At 41.8% G+C, this 17,384-nt stretch overlaps 1 protein-coding gene and 2 long non-coding RNA genes across 4 annotated transcripts in view; all 3 read right to left on the reverse strand.

The window, feature by feature from the left end:
• The window catches only part of LOC109405861 (uncharacterized), a 606,986-nt gene that overhangs the window by 578,915 nt on the left and 10,687 nt on the right, over window positions 1-17,384 (reverse strand). The window lies entirely within an intron of this gene.
• LOC115256429 (uncharacterized) lies at window positions 12,453-14,871 on the reverse strand. The gene is made up of 3 exons (XR_003892612.2): window positions 13,234-14,871; window positions 13,031-13,112; window positions 12,453-12,965 (listed from the first exon to the last, which is right to left on the reverse strand). It is a non-coding gene; the product is annotated as an uncharacterized LOC115256429 (long non-coding RNA).
• LOC134289774 (uncharacterized) lies at window positions 15,784-17,099 on the reverse strand. The gene is made up of 3 exons (XR_009998658.1): window positions 16,565-17,099; window positions 16,362-16,443; window positions 15,784-16,296 (listed from the first exon to the last, which is right to left on the reverse strand). It is a non-coding gene; the product is annotated as an uncharacterized LOC134289774 (long non-coding RNA).

The raw sequence follows: 17,384 nt of genomic DNA on the forward strand, positions 1-17,384 counted from the left end.
GTCGTCGATGAGAGGTGTGTGGACTTCCAAAACACAAAAAAAAAAACAATGCGCTCTCGCCTAGGCTTTACATATACAATATATGCGTAGTGTGGATGTACATCTCATTCCATCCGAAAGGGGTGCAATCTGTGGAAAAGATAACCTCGGAATTTTGTGTTGAACTTGAATTCAGGTTAGCAGCTACGTCTTCGAGTCTTCTCGTGGCGTAGCGGCAACGCGCCTGTCTAGTGAGTAGGAGTCGTGAGTTCGAGTCTCACCGAGAGGACGAGTAACTTTTTCGCAAATTTCACCTCAATTTGTCCATTTCTCACTCACGCCAGTATATGTAAAGTCTAGCTTTTGGAATAAACTTCTAAATTGTTTGTTTGAATTTCAATTTGAAGCTCAAACGTTTTTCTCAACCAAACATAGAATCTACATTGCACTCCACAAAGGGCAGTAGATTATAAAGTTTGACCCTTACACAAGTTCTGAACAGTTCAGATTTTTAATTAATATACTTTAGAATTGTTCTTTTTTGTTGTTTTTGTGCATCGATGTTTTATGCGGCCCGAATTGCAAATTTGGCACGCAGTATCCTCCAGCCTGAGCACCACTGCTCTTAGATATGTGTCCTTCTTCTAGCAACAGGCTATTCTTTCGATGCCTGTTTTCGATCAGTTTTCATGAATATTTTTTTCTGAACATACACATTTTAGTATCGTCCACCCCCGTTGGTGTGACCGCATCTCATCTGAACATTGTTTTAGGTTGACCCTCGTTAATATTGTTCAAATTGTTCAAACATCATTTTGTTCAGGGAACGTGGTGAAACGAAACACAGAATCAAAACAAATTATCAAAAAAGATTTCCATCAGTGTGTTTTTCGATGCCCCACAGAGTTACTAGAAGTTCAAATAAAAAATGAATCCCGTTGGTTTGCATGAGGTGTCATTTAAACCAACGCACAGTGGCGGGCCCCCATACAAAAGTCGGACAAAACCTCAAATGTTAACCGAAATTGCTAAAATTCACAGGTTATGATGATTTTAGTTCCCTAAATCTATTTCTGATATGGAACTTATCATATATTTTGATTTCAGTATATTAGGGTGGTTCAACATTTTGAAATCTGCTGATTATGGAAAGCATGTAAAAATAATCGATATTAAGCTATCACGATGTGCTTTCTGAACGTAGGTTTTGATTAACCTTTTAATTTGGGGGTTTTTAAATCATGTATTGGTATTGAAATAAACTATAATTGTTTATTTGTTGCTGTTAGGGTGGTCCAAAATCTTCAAAACTACATAAATCATTGGAAAAAATCGTTTATCTACGTTTTCTTGCAATGGATCAATTCAGATACACACCAATGTTGGCTGACAAGACGTGGTCTATTCTCTGGGACTGCCCATAGACCACGTGACATTTTACGGTGGGTGCACGGAGGTGTGTTAATTCAATCGTAATGGGGTCAGATAGTCTAATATAGTGAACTGCGTAAAATTTGAACTGCTTTTCATCAATCTCGTTTCAACAACTTCATATATGCTCTTCCGAGTTTGGGTTTTAAGGTACATCGATCCCTGCTATCACTTGTCGAAGCAACCAAAACAATCCTATCTTTAAAGAATTGGCAATTCATATTCGCAATATTGTCGGGAGTTTTTGATAAACGATCATCAGAGATCGGTAATCATATTTATGAACAGTAGAGTTCCAGCAAATATTTTCAAAATCTTTATTACTCTGTGTGTCGTTCAGTAGAAATGTGTTTAACGAAACTGCATGAATAACATACAATAAAACTTCAAGTTTAAAACAACAATAAAAGCGGTTTCACTAAAGAACGTAAAATGTTCGTTTCATAAAATTGCGATTAGAATATTCAAAGATTGCCGTTTGGTGATCGCGACGTTTACGAAGAAAAATATTTAACGTAGAGTTTAACGCCGTTTAGTGAATTCATTTTATATTTTATAGATGATTGTTGCTTTGAACTGTAGTGATGTACGTGTAGAAAAGAAACACGTAGATGTCGACGAATATGTGTCACTATATATTGAAACTTCGATAGAAGTTCGTGAAGAGATTGCTTCCAAGGTTGTTGAGCAATTCTAACGATTAAGATGAATCGAAGAAACAACCAGATTAAGAAAATCAATGAGCAATGGTTTGTAGTTATTTTCACATGTTTTCACGGTTGTTTTTGTCTTTCTTTTATTTTGAAGGTTATAAGAGTTATTGGTAATCCTTGCGCTGATGGTGGGTACACAATCATCATCATCATCATCATCATCATCATCATCATCATATAAGAGTTAGTGGTATCTGGTGATGCAACATGTGGGTAGTGTCAGAGAAAACAAAGGCATATTTATACTTAATCATCACTGCTTTCCTCTCCAGCATACTGTTTTAAAGTGAAGCACCCACCTTTTTGTGTTTTTCTGTCAAAAAATAAAAGAAAATTAACAAAAAAATATAAAAAAATATTAAAGCTGTGGCCATTACATTATTACATTATCAGACAACCCCCCCTTCCCTCCCCCCTTCCCCCCCCCCCCTTTATGACCTTGGTGAAAGTCTCTTACAAGAATGAAAATTACAATAAATTGTTAGTATTCTGAAGTAATTTTGAACTATGTTAATATAAAATTTAAACTTCAAACATTATCACTTCCTCCACAACCATGCGGCTCCATTGTGACCTGATAGAAAAAAAATCTTTTCGCGCTTAGCGCAAAAATGCGCAAACAGTGACCTATATAGCCAAAAACTAGACAAAATTGCACTTTAGATCCGGGATACGGTGTCGTTTTCTGATGTTTCCTAAACAAGTACTGGATCTCTTTAATACGAAGTTTTTCTTCAAAATTTCATAAAAGTCAAAATGTTTGCATATTGTAAAAACATAATAATTTTGTGATTGAATTCCAAACAATCCCTAAAATGTGATGGTTATTCATACCCAAAAACACAAAAAATATTGTCACATTATTCAAGTCTTCCTAACTTTTACAACGAACTCATGAAGGAAGCTCATAAAATAAAGACAATAAATACTAATATTGTAGCACATAAAACTTCAACTTTGAAAAAATCTACAAGACTCAATTTTCGACCAAATCTCTTAAAAATTTAGGGTTTTCTTAGTTGAAGTATCTATAATGGAAGAAAAATATTAGAAAAATAAAATATTGAAGTCGATTTTTGAGGTTTTGTCCGGCTTCCGGCCACTGTGCAACGGGGAAGACGGCCCAAGTAATACAATTGTCACAGAAAAGTCACGGCAGCGCAGGGTTTTGTTGCGCAGAAGTCATTGTAACTTACTTCTAACATATAAATACCTACTTGCTAGAAGTAAGTCACAATGACATCTTAATAGAGCTAGACTCACATGAGACCGCCTGGATACCTATGGAACCACACTGGAACGCCTTGTAATCCTTACTGACCCGAATAATCAAGAACAAACAAGCAAAAACCTTGGAACCCATCTAAAATCACCCTGAATACCTCAGGAAGTGAATTATCAAGGAGCCCCACCATCCCCCTAAAACCTCTTCAAACGCGTTGTCAAAAAGAAGAATATCCATACTCTCAGAGCCGTACTAGACTTGATGTTCGATTTTTAATTGTTGGCCGTTTGATTCCATACTTCCACATCACACTTCCGTATCACAAACATAACTAAGCTAAGCAAAGTGTCAACTAGCTACATGTGCCAAATTTACCGTGTGAGTATATTGTGGCTCTGCATTTATCCTCATTTGTTGTATGCTGGCTTTACTCTGCCAGACCACACCATAAGGGACGAGAAAAAAAAGCATTTGGGACAAGCGACAATTTGCAGCAAAACCCTGTGACAAAACGTGCTGCTAAAGCGACACAGATGAGTGTTAACACGTCATGCTTAAGTGCATAATTTAATTTTAATTTGTGGGATTCGCCGGCTTGATCCTGTTCCAGTTTTGCACCAACAGTCAGGCACGATTTTTGAACGGCTGGAAAAAGTTTTAAATTAGATTTCGGCCAGCAGACGAAAGTTGTAGATTCAACACGTGTCGTATGGCTTTTGCTGGAAATGTAAGAATATCGAAGGTTTACCGATTTCTTCTTTTTCGGGCATCACTGTCCTACTAGGAAGAGGTTTGATGTTAAATTACAATCATAATAAAACAGAATCAACAATAACTTATCGCCCTAAGGGCCGATTTCTTCACCTCGGCTTAACTGGTAAGCCAGGTTTACCCATATAGTTAAACCTGGTTTAACGCTTAAGCCAGGGTGAAGAAATTGCCCCTAAGACTCGGTTCGTGGCTGCAGTTCTCCATCCTCAGCCACGTCCCACACTTGCCAGATCATTTTGCACCTGCTCCGTCCTCCTTGCACTTTGCCTCCAGGTCTTCTAATACCAAGCGGATCTCTTGCGAACACCAGCTTTACAGGGTTATTATCCGGCATTCTCAAAATATGCCCCGCCCATCGTATTACTTACCGTACCGATCAGGCTAAGGCCGGGGTGGCCTCTGCTGTGCATAGTAACCGTTCTCCATTCGGTCCATGGCTGTTTGTCTCAAGTTCCGCACTCTGCGTAGGGTCCGCAGATCGTCCTCTACTTAGTCGACCCACCTAGCACGCTGCGCTCCACGTCTTCTTGTACCGGTCGGATGACTCTCGAGAACCATTTTAGTCGGGTTGCTATCCGACATCCTGATGACGTGACCCGCCCACCGTAGCCTCCCGATTTTCGCGGTGTGGACGATGGTTCATTCGCCTTCTCCATGTCCCGTCTTCCATCTGCACTCCGCCGTAGATGGTACGCAACACCTTCCGTTCGAAAACTCCAAGAGCGCGTTGGTCCTCTGCACTTAGGGTCCATGTTTCGTGCCCATAGAGAACAACCGGTCTAATCAACGTTTTGTAGATAGTTAACTTCGTGTTACGGCAAACTTTATTCGATCGTAGAGTTCTGCGGAGTGCAAAGTAAGCACGATTTCCTGTCACAATGCGCCTGAATTTCTCTGCTGGTGTCGTTGTCGGCGGTCACCAGTGAGCCCAAGTACACGAATTCTTCAACCGCCTCGATTTCATCACCGTCGATAGAAATTCAGGGTGGCGGGAGCGGTAATTTCTCCCTGGAGCCCTTTGCCATCGTGTACTTTGTCTTCGACACATGAATGACTAGTCCGATTCGCCTGGCTTCACTCTTTAGTCGGATGTACGTTTCCTTGCGCCATCGTCTCAAATTTACGAACTATAATATCAATATCATCAGCGAAACCAAGCAGCTGAACGGACTTCGTGAAAATCGTTCCACTTGTGTTTATCCCCGCTCTCCTAATTACACCCTCTAAGGCAATATTGAACAGCAAGCACGAAAGACCATCACCTTGCCGTAACCCTCTGCGAGATTCGAAGGCATTCAAGAGTGTCCCTGATACTCGAACTACGCACATCACTCGATCCATCGTCGCCTTCATCAATCGTATCAGTTTATTCGGGAATCCGTATTCGTGCATTATCTGCCATAGCTGTTCTCGATCGATTGTATCATACGCCGATTTGAAATCGATGAACAAGTGATGTGTGGGCACGTTGTATTCGCGACATTTCTGCAACACCAGGCAGATGACGAAAATCTGGTCCGTTGTAGCGCGTTCACCCATAATTCCAGCCTGATACTGCCCCACGAACTCTCTTGCAATCGGTGATAGTCGGCGGTATAAAATTTGAGAGAGTATCTTGTAGGCAGCGCTCAGTAGTGTGATCGCGCGGTAGTTCGCGCAATCCAGCTTGTCGCCCTTTTTGTAGATGGGACACACGATACCTTCCATCCATTCCTCCGGTAATACTTCCTCCTCCCAAATCTTGGTAATGACCCAGTGTAGTGCTCTCACCAGTGCTTCTCCACCGTATTTTAGAAGCTCGCTTGGTAGTTGATCTGCTCCAGCGGCTTTGTTGTTTTTCAACCGGCCAACCTCCTCCTTAATCTCTTGGAGGTCAGGGGCCGGAAGTCTTTCGTCCTGTGCACATACTTCTAGATCTGTTACCACGCAACCTTCGGTACTTGCAACGTCGCCATTGAGGTGTTCATCGTAATGCTGCCACCACCTCTCGACCACATCATGCTCGATCGTGAGAATATTCCGCGCCTATCTATGAGGTGCCTCATTCACTATCGTACGGTGTTGCAGCATTCTCGCCCATGCTGCATTCTTCTCGTTTTTCAACTGTTCACATTCGCCGTCGTACCAGTCGTTTCTGTGATTCGCAGTCACGAAGCCTAGTGCTGTAGCCGAGGTACTACATATGGCGGATCGGATGTCCCTCCAGCCATCTCCCATCTCCAGCCATCCAGCCATCCGCCCATCGTATCCATCCAGTTTTTGACAGCTTCCGGGTGCTAGGTTCACCGTACAGTGCAGCGAGCTTCTGGTTCATTATTCGCCGCCACACTCCGTTATCCTGCGCACCACCAAAGGTCCTCCTCGAGCATAGTCCAGGCTCGTGCCCGTAGGTAACCTCCGATATAATCAGCGTTTTTTTCATACACAGTACATTGGATGCGAAGTTGAGTCTTTTTCGACAGCAGATTCTTGTAGAGCTTATAGTATGCCCCACTGCAACTGATGATGTGCCTTCGTATTTCGCGACTTACGTTGTTGTCTGCCGTTAATAAGGACCCGAGAAGGATGAAGTCCCCCACCACCTCAAATTGTCCCTGTCTATCGTAACACTGCTGCCTAGGCTTGCCCTGTCGTTCTTGGTTCCGCCTGGCAGCATGTACTTCGTTTTCGATGAGTTTACTCGTGAGTCCGACCTTTGTTGCTTCACGTTAAAGGCGGGTGTACAGATCTGCCAACGTTAAAATGTTCTAGCAATAATATCGATGTCATCCGCAAAACAGACAAATTGGCCGGATTTTGTGAAAAACGTGCATCGGCTATTGAGTCCGTCTTGTCGCATAAAATCTTTCTGGGCGATGTAGAACGGCATACATGAGAGACCATCACCTTGTTCTAGTGTATCTTTCTATCTCCATTCTCTCTATCTCTTCACTTCATATACAACTCCTGTATATTCATATGTTTATAGCCATCACTAGAACCAGAAACGAATTGAAAAAGTCGTTTGGACCCTCGTGGACAGACAGAAGAAAAGAGCGGGCGTAGGGAAACCAAGCCAGTGAGTGATAGGATGGCAGGTGCCAATCTGAGAGTGCCAAGCCCAAGAAGGGGAGCGTCCTCGTCATCAAAACGGACGATTCTAAGTAGCCTCTGAAGCTAGTGGATCTTGAAGCCGGCGTATTCAATATTCGACGCACTTCGTACTGGTGAAGTAGAGGATCCTCTAGTTCAAGTACGACATAACCCGCAAGGGCGCCAGCTACACACATTTGGCGGAAGAGAACCTTGGCAAGGGCTCACACCGTTGAAACGACTCTAAAGGTCAAAAACCTGAACACGGACGCGGAAGCACTTGTCACGGTACTGTAGCACGAGCGCGAGGTGCAAGTAGTCATCGGAGCCGTTCAACTACAAAAAGGTCTGGCAGGAATACAAGTTGCCTTGGTTAAACAACCAGTGGCGGACCCTAATATGTCCGTTGAAGTAGGTAAGCTAACGGTAGGCTGGCCGATATGTCCGTAGGGCATATACGAGCCACCGGATACTTGCTGAATCAGGACACGAGTCATGCGACTGTAGAGGCCCTGGTAGGAGCCAGTTTTGTAGGCGAAGTGGAAGTGAAGACTACGACCAAAGCGCAAGGCTGCACAAACCCTTCCAAGTACTTGATTTGTTCCGGGAAATCCACGAACAGTAAGCATTCGACGAATGTTAAAGGTACCTCAGCTTCAAAAGAGCCTCAACTGACAAGTCGTAGTGCAGCTAACGCAGCTAAACCTGAACAACTGTGACACAGCAACGGCATTGTCAGGAAATTGGTGGATTCATGGTCGTCAAGCTGAACAAGCTTTCATAGTTGCTTTACGCCTCCCCAGTTTATTCAGAGGCTGATTAGACAGTATAACGGGCGAGCTGACTTGGCGAATGACCCTTTTCATTTGAGCTCTCAAATCAGCTGATTCTTCGGGTCTCTGACAGTAACCGTGGAGATGACAAGTCCGTGTTAGAAACTGGCTTGGGGTATGGCACTACGTACCGACAACTACCGTGATAAGGCCTGTATCATCACCAGTATGATGCATATCCGTATGCTTATTGGGGGAGGGTACAGAATGGTTTGAAATGTAGGACTGGCAGCTTGGCCTCAATGGCCAGATTGGTTTGAAGGTGAATAGTTAGGCCAACAGACGCCATAGGGTAGCATTCAACCTGGCCCAGGACCTGTCGGGCTGGGAAACTTTTGGAACGAATCATTCTGTCGAGGCTGATGGTCTACACCGAGAATCCAGATGACTCTGGGCTCTCGAATAACCAGTTCGACTTCCGGAAGGGTCAATCGACGGTGGACGCTACTAGGACCGTAACCGTAACGGCTGAGAAAGCGCTTCAAAAGAAGCGAAGGAATATCCGCAATTGCGCGGTCGCCACGCTGGACGTAAAGAATGCGTCCAACAGCGTCAGCTGGGCCGCCATCGAGTGCACCATACACCTCCTAGGAGTTCCGGATAGCCTATGCCGGATACTGGAGAGCTACTTCCAAAATAGGATGCTAATCTGTGACACCGAGAAAGGCTAGAGGAACTACAATATCACCTCAGGGTTCCATCCTGGGCCCAGTACTACGGAACCCAGCGTATGATGGCGTATGGGAGACTCACACTCATATAGTGGAGGACTGGATGAGGTTCAGACAGCTGGCACTCGCACACCACAAAACGGAAGTGGTGATGGTAAACAACCGCAAGTCTGGCAATCGTCACCATAGGTGGGTGCACGATCAACATTAAGTGCTCACCGAAGCAATTGGGGGGCCATGATTGACGAAAAACTGAAATTCGGAAGCCTCGAGGAATATGCCTTCAAAAGGACAAGCATGGCGTTAATGGCATTATCAAAGATTATGTCAAATAGCTCGGCAATAATCTCAAGTAAGCATAGGCTGCTTGCGACAATATTACGGTATGGCGTCGCTACATGATCGATTGAGTTAATGGTCAAACGAAACGTGAAGCGACTCCAGAATCCAGAGTACCCACAGGCTGATGTGCCTTAGGGTGGTCAGTGCATCCCGAGCAGGAGAAAATAGCTGAAGAAAAACAAACTCAGGTATGGAAAACCCAATACCTACAACCTGAATGAGTTATTAATTAGCCCTGCATAAGAGGTAAAATACCTCAAATAATAACTGGATTGTATTCTGTGCATAACTAGTGAATAATGACATCAGGTATTGCAATACCTAAATAATAATTGGCGATTTTTCTATACAAATAGTGATTTTTCCATTATTAAATAATACCTCAAGCAGTCCTCAACATCAAACCAATAACTCGTTGAAGTATGTTATCGATACCTACAAAATACCAAAGTAAGTTATTTTCAGTACCTGGGTAACTGACCAATACCTTGTTTTGGTTATTATTATTATTAGCTTTATTAGGGAGATTTTCAGCCCGAGGCTGGTTCATCTCCAAATGAATAGGAAAAATCTGGAGATGCCTTAAGAGCGTCAGCAGACTACAAGGTTTATAACGGAATCGATGAATATAAGTTTACTTAATTCTACTTACATCTAGTTTCTGGTACGAGCCGTCTTTACAAAAGATAAACTGTCAGTTAATTACTAGCGGGGTTTTCCAGAACGTTTTCCATCTCGTATTCCAATTTTATAGCATTATTGATCGGTAAATTGCAAGTGGGGGTGATTTTTTCGAACGAGGCAGAGCCGGACCAACAACGGGTGGCATCAAACCACCCATTGAAGGCCAGGATGCTCCGACGAGGCAAAAAGAAGGTTAGGGTAGTTTGGGATGGGGCTTACGACACCAGAATAAAATTCTTGGGCTGCCCAGGAGTTTTGAGTGTTTCGCGTGGGGATGTGTTTTCGAACAAAGCATTGCCTGACCACCTCTAGGTGACTCAAAGCCACCCTTTGCAGGCCAGGATACCCCGACGAGGTAAAAAGGAATAGTGTCTCTGCTGGGGGATTTGAAGATAGGGCTTACGGCACTGGAACAGTCGACCCGAAATTGTCCAAGACAGTTTAAATACTGTCATACATTCTTGCGTCTTTTAGAAAATTGATCAATTGTCTTTCGAATGATGCATCATTTTGAAGCGCCCTGACCACGTTGGTGATGCCGTGGATCCTCCTGAGATCTTCGAAAGCCGGACAGTTGCTTATTATATGCTCGGTTGTGCAACGTTCTCCGCATGATTCGCATCGTCGGCGGAAGCTGGTAGTAGGGTAAGTGTACCAATTATGGCTATAGTACCATTTATTCGCCATAGTTGATTTTCACCCTTTAACGATATATATCAACAATAAAATAAATGTGAACAACAGATCACGTTCACAAAAGATGGTTGCATTCATTTAAAGTCCACATTTTGTTTAAATTATGGTAGAAATAAATCATTTTCCTTAAAATTTCGGCTTCCTTGCACCCTTTTTCGCCATAGTGTACCAATTATGGCTAATCCCATAAGAAATGCATGCAAATAGTGCGAAAAGGAACCGAAGTTAAAAAATGTAGCCATAACTGGGACAGGGTTCCTATCATTGGCACACGCCGTAATAAATACTAAAAGTAGTTTTGGCTCCGTTTTTATATTTTTCCTGTAAAGTATGAAAACTAAACTATATTTTAACATATTGGTGACATTCGTTGGTCTTCTCGTTATTTTTGTACAAATAGGTTTCCTTAGGTAGTGCCATAATTGGTACAGGCACCCTACTATCAGTCATGTTATGTGATACTCTGCTGTGCCCCGTTCTTAGTCTCGATAGCACGACCTGCTCTCGCCGTCCGGGGGGGTCTTCCCACGCGTTCGTCGTATTTTTGATTTTGCGGCAAAACAGCGTTCTTTCTTGTCGCCACTCTTGGGACCAAGCATCCCAAATCTGCTTTCTTATCCAGGCCTTGATGTCGTCTCCGGGAATTTTCCTCGTCAGTAGTGTTCCATTTCGGCCGATACTCGCTAGTGCATCCGCCTTTTCGTTTCCGGTAATTCCGGAATGGCCCGGAACCCACATGAACTGTTTTGGTATGATACCTGACTTTGGTATGCTGCAGTTATGTGTCAGTTATTCGTTCCTGCTCGGGATACCGCACAGTCTCAATTGACGCACTGGGTGTGCTAGCGGGCACAACGCTTATATCGTCGGTTACCTGCAATAGGAGCACAACTCAAAAAATGTGAATTTTCAGAATGAGCAATTGAAAATTGGGAATCTTGGAGCACCTCTTACAAGTTCACTTATTCCGCTCATCATTTGACAAAAGTAAACGAATTTTGATTGTATCATGGAACAGACTGAAGGACCATCTGTTTCATGAATTGTGGATTATGTACTATTTTTCAACGACTATTGAAATAGTTGACTGATTTTGAGTTGTGCCTTTATTTCGGAAAATTGGTGAAAATGCTAAAATCTCGTGTTTCTCAACGAATTTTGGAACGGGTCTGTGCCCCCATTACAGGAAACCGACGATATTAGCACGGTGGTAGAGGACGACACGGTATGAGCGGCGCGAGACGGATTGCCAGAACATCGTCTATATTGAAGTGGCAGAGGGAATGGGATTCATCTAGCAAGGACACACAGGCTCTTACCGAGCGTGTCTAAATAGACGAGCAGGCCACATGGAGAGGTACCCTTGCACTTACGAGAACTACACGGAAAATGGAGGGCCGATCAACAGCAAGTTGAGTTTCCCCCACTGGCCCCCTCCTCATCCGGGAGCTTGATTCCAACGGGTAATCAGTACTAGCCAGTACCAAATCTTCAATTCCCCACATAGCCTGAGGACCCTCCTCCTGGATATCTGATCAGAAGATTTCCTCATTCTGTGAAAAAAAAACGTCCTTTAGTGTAATCACATGCTTGCAAAATGTTGTGAAGACAAGACTCTAGACAAGCTTTTGTCTGTACGCTGAAAGCGCCGTTCAAGAGCCTTAATACGGGTAGATTTTGGCATCGTTTGTAACCGTTCGTCGATTTCTATTTAAGCTTGACGCAAACTCAGTGGCTTAAGCGCCACTCTCGATTCCGAGAGACCACTGGTCGTTTTATTCGAATTTGCCCGACTAAACTATGTATAAGCATGAGCGCAATCTTGTCTAGGGTCAGCGAACGGTTGCTAGGTGGTTTGAAACGTAAAGCGATGGCCACAAAGTATAGCGAAACGATTAACTGAGGTGAACGCATCAAAGCGAAGGAACGAAAACGTGTCCGAAGAGAACGTAAAGTGAAACGTAGAGTGTGACGATACCCGGGCGGACTACATTACCACAGGGCTCAGTACTCATGAAATGAACGAAGCATAATATGTTGAGTTTGAATTCATTTTTATGTATTAATTCATTTTTTCGTTTTAAGCATCCAGTGTGAGAGTGTGTGAGTGTGTGTTGTGTAGTGTGTTCATGGCCATGATTATGAGGACATACCTGCGCAGGGTTTAACTTATGCTGTCAGCTGACGAGGGGTGCACGGACGGAGTGCGATGTTCTTGGCGAGCGCAGCGGCGGAGCAAGGGTTTGCCGCCGGGGCCGGCGGGATCCCGTTCCTTCGAGGGACGGCTCGGAAAAGAAGCTCGAATCACTGATGGCCGGAATAAAGGTGCGGGGAAGGGTTTCGGCAGGTCCAAGTACGCTACCCGATCACTCCTCTCAGAATGCGGGCAGGCCAGACAATCCTCTCCACCCGTTTGACTGCCAGCTCTGTGGCGGGCCTGGATGAGCGAGCGTCCTCGGAAATGTCCCACGTGGTCGTGTGGATGTTCAAAATGGCGGAGTGTGTAGCTGCGGGCTTGAAGCCCGTACAAAAAAGCGTCCGTTGGACGCTGATGCCCAACGACGAAACCAATTAGAATTTTGTACATTAAATGAATTCACTTTATAAAATTACCTTTTGTACAGATTTAGAACTGCACAGATGAGCAGAGTTTCCGTTCCCAGTGATAAAATAAATCCGGAACTATTTTTAATAACTAACGCAAAAAAACAATAAAAGTTATGAATTAACGTTTCACTTTACGTATCATGCAGCGATCACTAAATTTAAAAACTGTTCTTTTTTTAACAAATTAAACTTATCCAAGATGGACGCACCTTAGATTGAAAAAATTGAAAGCACTATCACCGAAACTAACTGTCTGCTCACTTGCCGATCAGATTTGGTAATGGCTGAATCTATTCTACGAAACTTGATCGAACGTAAAATTTTACTGATCATGTAATTTGACATTTACTAATACAAAACTAAAAATTTAGACGAGTCAACCACAGTTCATATTTTCGACTCCTTTGGGCCATCTATGTTTCACCTTAACTTTTTAGTACAAATAACTTTAAAAGCTTTTATCCTATTTCAATGAGCTTTTATAGAAAGTTGTATAATAAAGTGACTTAAATGTTTTAGTACAAAGAAGAGCTTTTATCCTAATTTAATGAGCTTTTATAGAAAGTTGTATAATAAAGTGACTTAAATATTTTAGTACAAAGAAGAGCTTTTATCCTAATTTAGCCGTGCATTTCAAATTCAACGATGTTAACCTTTTTTTTAAATATTCAATGAAAATAATTACTTTTAATTTACACATAAAATCTTGAAAAACTATGTCCAATTCAAAAAAGTGACTAAGCGTTACACCACACCACGCAATTTTATGAAAATTTGATCAATGAGATATTGATCAAATTTTCATAACCTGAAACAATACTTTAATTTATTTAAATTATCAATCTGTATAATGCTAATGTTGTATCCAATTGCTACTACTGTAAATTGACATACACCGTCATTGTATCCACTTGTTTGATCTCATACATCGGGTCCGAGAATTATGTTTTCTACATCATTGATTTTCGATTCTCAACTGATTTGTAGAACTTCCAAAACGTAAAATTTTTGTAACGTAAACGTTTTTCTGTTACATCGAATCTATTCGACTACCTGATGAAAAACTGAACACCTTCGCTCAAAATCATATGCATCAATTTTAAATATTGACTAAACTACTGATTTTTTGCGTTCAAACGGAACGTAAAGATTCACAACATTTCCCTCATCAACCATCTGTTGACAAACATATGTAAAGAGTGTTATGAAATCCATCCATATCGTTATTTATTGACAGATTATCTGTACTAAACAAAAACATCGCACGGCAACCCGACAACTTCGAGATCAACCCTGTGTCACAATTGACGGAGCGATGAACTTTAATGAACTAACTTGAGCGGGAACTGTCAAACTGTGTCCGTAGAGAAGCAAGCTAACTAATATTAAACGTGGAGGCAGAAAACTGATATTTTGCGGAGAATTGGATTGAATTTGCAAGAATCAATAGCGGAGAGTACATCTAAAGGTGAATCTTCATCAGTTTACTTAAATTTCTATCTCTATTTTTAGGTAACAAAACTATGTGCATTAAAAAAAACTCGATAGACTCTTGCATGATGAAAAACGGAAGCATCGTTCGCCGAAGCACCTTAGTCCAAACTCACGCACACATCTCTATCGACCTGCTAATCAAAATGAATTTTATGCTACTTTATGCTACAGAATATTTCAAAGTGAAAGTGAACTTGCCGTATCACAAGAATCTAAAGTGGTATTTTCTATATACAAGTGAAGTTTGTTTACAAATATATGATGGATAACTACCTATATGCCGTTTACTGAAACCTGACTACGTGTTTTGTTAGGGAAGTGTCACCTCTGGTAAATCTCTTCGAGAGTTTCATAGCCTAATCCTCCTTCATAGTTTCTACAACTTTTTCAAAAATGTTGCGTGGAAGATTCCCAATCGTTTGCCTAGTTCGTCGGTCAACTCATAACTGTCACCAAGGACCTTCGTCACTGTTGCTGCTGTGCTCAATAACCCAATAAAATATACGAAACTCACTGAAAATATTCTTATTCAAACAATAGCATCTAATCACTGACTAAATATCTACAAAAAAATTCAATCCACAATACAATTCCCTCTAAAGTTCACTTTAATATTGTCTAACCCAATTAAATAAAATTCTGTTTCTTTAACCGTTGCTTTAGTTTTCACTTTTTAATCAATTCAAGTCATTAACCCTAACTTAAGAAAAAAAAACAAAAAAAAAAATCTAAATAAAACATTAACCTAAGGAAACAAAATAAAGTAATAAAGAGAATATCGGTATTGGTTGTTGTACTATACAATCAACTGTAAAAAATTGAATCAAAAAAAAAAACAATAAACTTTCGTGGATAACACGTCTCAAATTTCAATCTAAGCTGTAGCAATTGGACCAATTTTTTTGCGTTGGGCGCCAATGTAACCGTTCGTCGATTTCTATTTAAGCTTGACGCAAACTCAGTGGCTTAAGCGCCACTCTCGATTCCGAGAGACCACTGGTCGTTTTATTCGAATTTGCCCGACTAAACTATGTATAAGCATGAGCGCAATCTTGTCTAGGGTCAGCGAACGGTTGCTAGGTGGTTTGAAACGTAAAGCGATGGCCACAAAGTATAGCGAAACGATTAACTGAGGTGAACGCATCAAAGCGAAGGAACGAAAACGTGTCCGAAGAGAACGTAAAGTGAAACGTAGAGTGTGACGATACCCGGGCGGACTACATTACCACAGGGCTCAGTACTCATGAAATGAACGAAGCATAATATGTTGAGTTTGAATTCATTTTTATGTATTAATTCATTTTTTCGTTTTAAGCATCCAGTGTGAGAGTGTGTGAGTGTGTGTTGTGTAGTGTGTTCATGGCCATGATTATGAGGACATACCTGCGCAGGGTTTAACTTATGCTGTCAGCTGACGAGGGGTGCACGGACGGAGTGCGATGTTCTTGGCGAGCGCAGCGGCGGAGCAAGGGTTTGCCGCCGGGGCCGGCGGGATCCCGTTCCTTCGAGGGACGGCTCGGAAAAGAAGCTCGAATCACTGATGGCCGGAATAAAGGTGCGGGGAAGGGTTTCGGCAGGTCCAAGTACGCTACCCGATCACTCCTCTCAGAATGCGGGCAGGCCAGACAATCCTCTCCACCCGTTTGACTGCCAGCTCTGTGGCGGGCCTGGATGAGCGAGCGTCCTCGGAAATGTCCCACGTGGTCGTGTGGATGTTCAAAATGGCGGAGTGTGTAGCTGCGGGCTTGAAGCCCGTACAAAAAAGCGTCCGTTGGACGCTGATGCCCAACGACGAAACCAATTAGAATTTTGTACATTAAATGAATTCACTTTATAAAATTACCTTTTGTACAGATTTAGAACTGCACAGATGAGCAGAGTTTCCGTTCCCAGTGATAAAATAAATCCGGAACTATTTTTAATAACTAACGCAAAAAAACAATAAAAGTTATGAATTAACGTTTCACTTTACGTATCATGCAGCGATCACTAAATTTAAAAACTGTTCTTTTTTTAACAAATTAAACTTATCCAAGATGGACGCACCTTAGATTGAAAAAATTGAAAGCACTATCACCGAAACTAACTGTCTGCTCACTTGCCGATCAGATTTGGTAATGGCTGAATCTATTCTACGAAACTTGATCGAACGTAAAATTTTACTGATCATGTAATTTGACATTTACTAATACAAAACTAAAAATTTAGACGAGTCAACCACAGTTCATATTTTCGACTCCTTTGGGCCATCTATGTTTCACCTTAACTTTTTAGTACAAATAACTTTAAAAGCTTTTATCCTATTTCAATGAGCTTTTATAGAAAGTTGTATAATAAAGTGACTTAAATGTTTTAGTACAAAGAAGAGCTTTTATCCTAATTTAATGAGCTTTTATAGAAAGTTGTATAATAAAGTGACTTAAATATTTTAGTACAAAGAAGAGCTTTTATCCTAATTTAGCCGTGCATTTCAAATTCAACGATGTTAACCTTTTTTTTAAATATTCAATGAAAATAATTACTTTTAATTTACACATAAAATCTTGAAAAACTATGTCCAATTCAAAAAAGTGACTAAGCGTTACACGTTGTTCGACCAAGATCAATAGTCTTGGGCGCGTAGGAAAGACGCAGAAGAGTCAGACGTGTCCAAAGAGTTAAGACATCGGCGGCCATAACCGGGTCATGAGCAAGGCATAAAGCAGACGGGACAGAGAAGAAAAAATCAGATTTATAAACTACTAGCTGTACCCGGCAAACTTTGTCTTGCCTACTGCGTTTTTTGGCGTTTCATGTCCAAGTCCCCTCGTGCAAAAAATCGATTTTCTAAAACTCTGTATTTCTCAATGTTTTATGGCTTATAAAC

Source organism: Aedes albopictus, chromosome 3, assembly GCF_035046485.1.
Source record: "Aedes albopictus strain Foshan chromosome 3, AalbF5, whole genome shotgun sequence".
Classification (NCBI taxonomy): domain Eukaryota; kingdom Metazoa; phylum Arthropoda; class Insecta; order Diptera; family Culicidae; genus Aedes; species Aedes albopictus.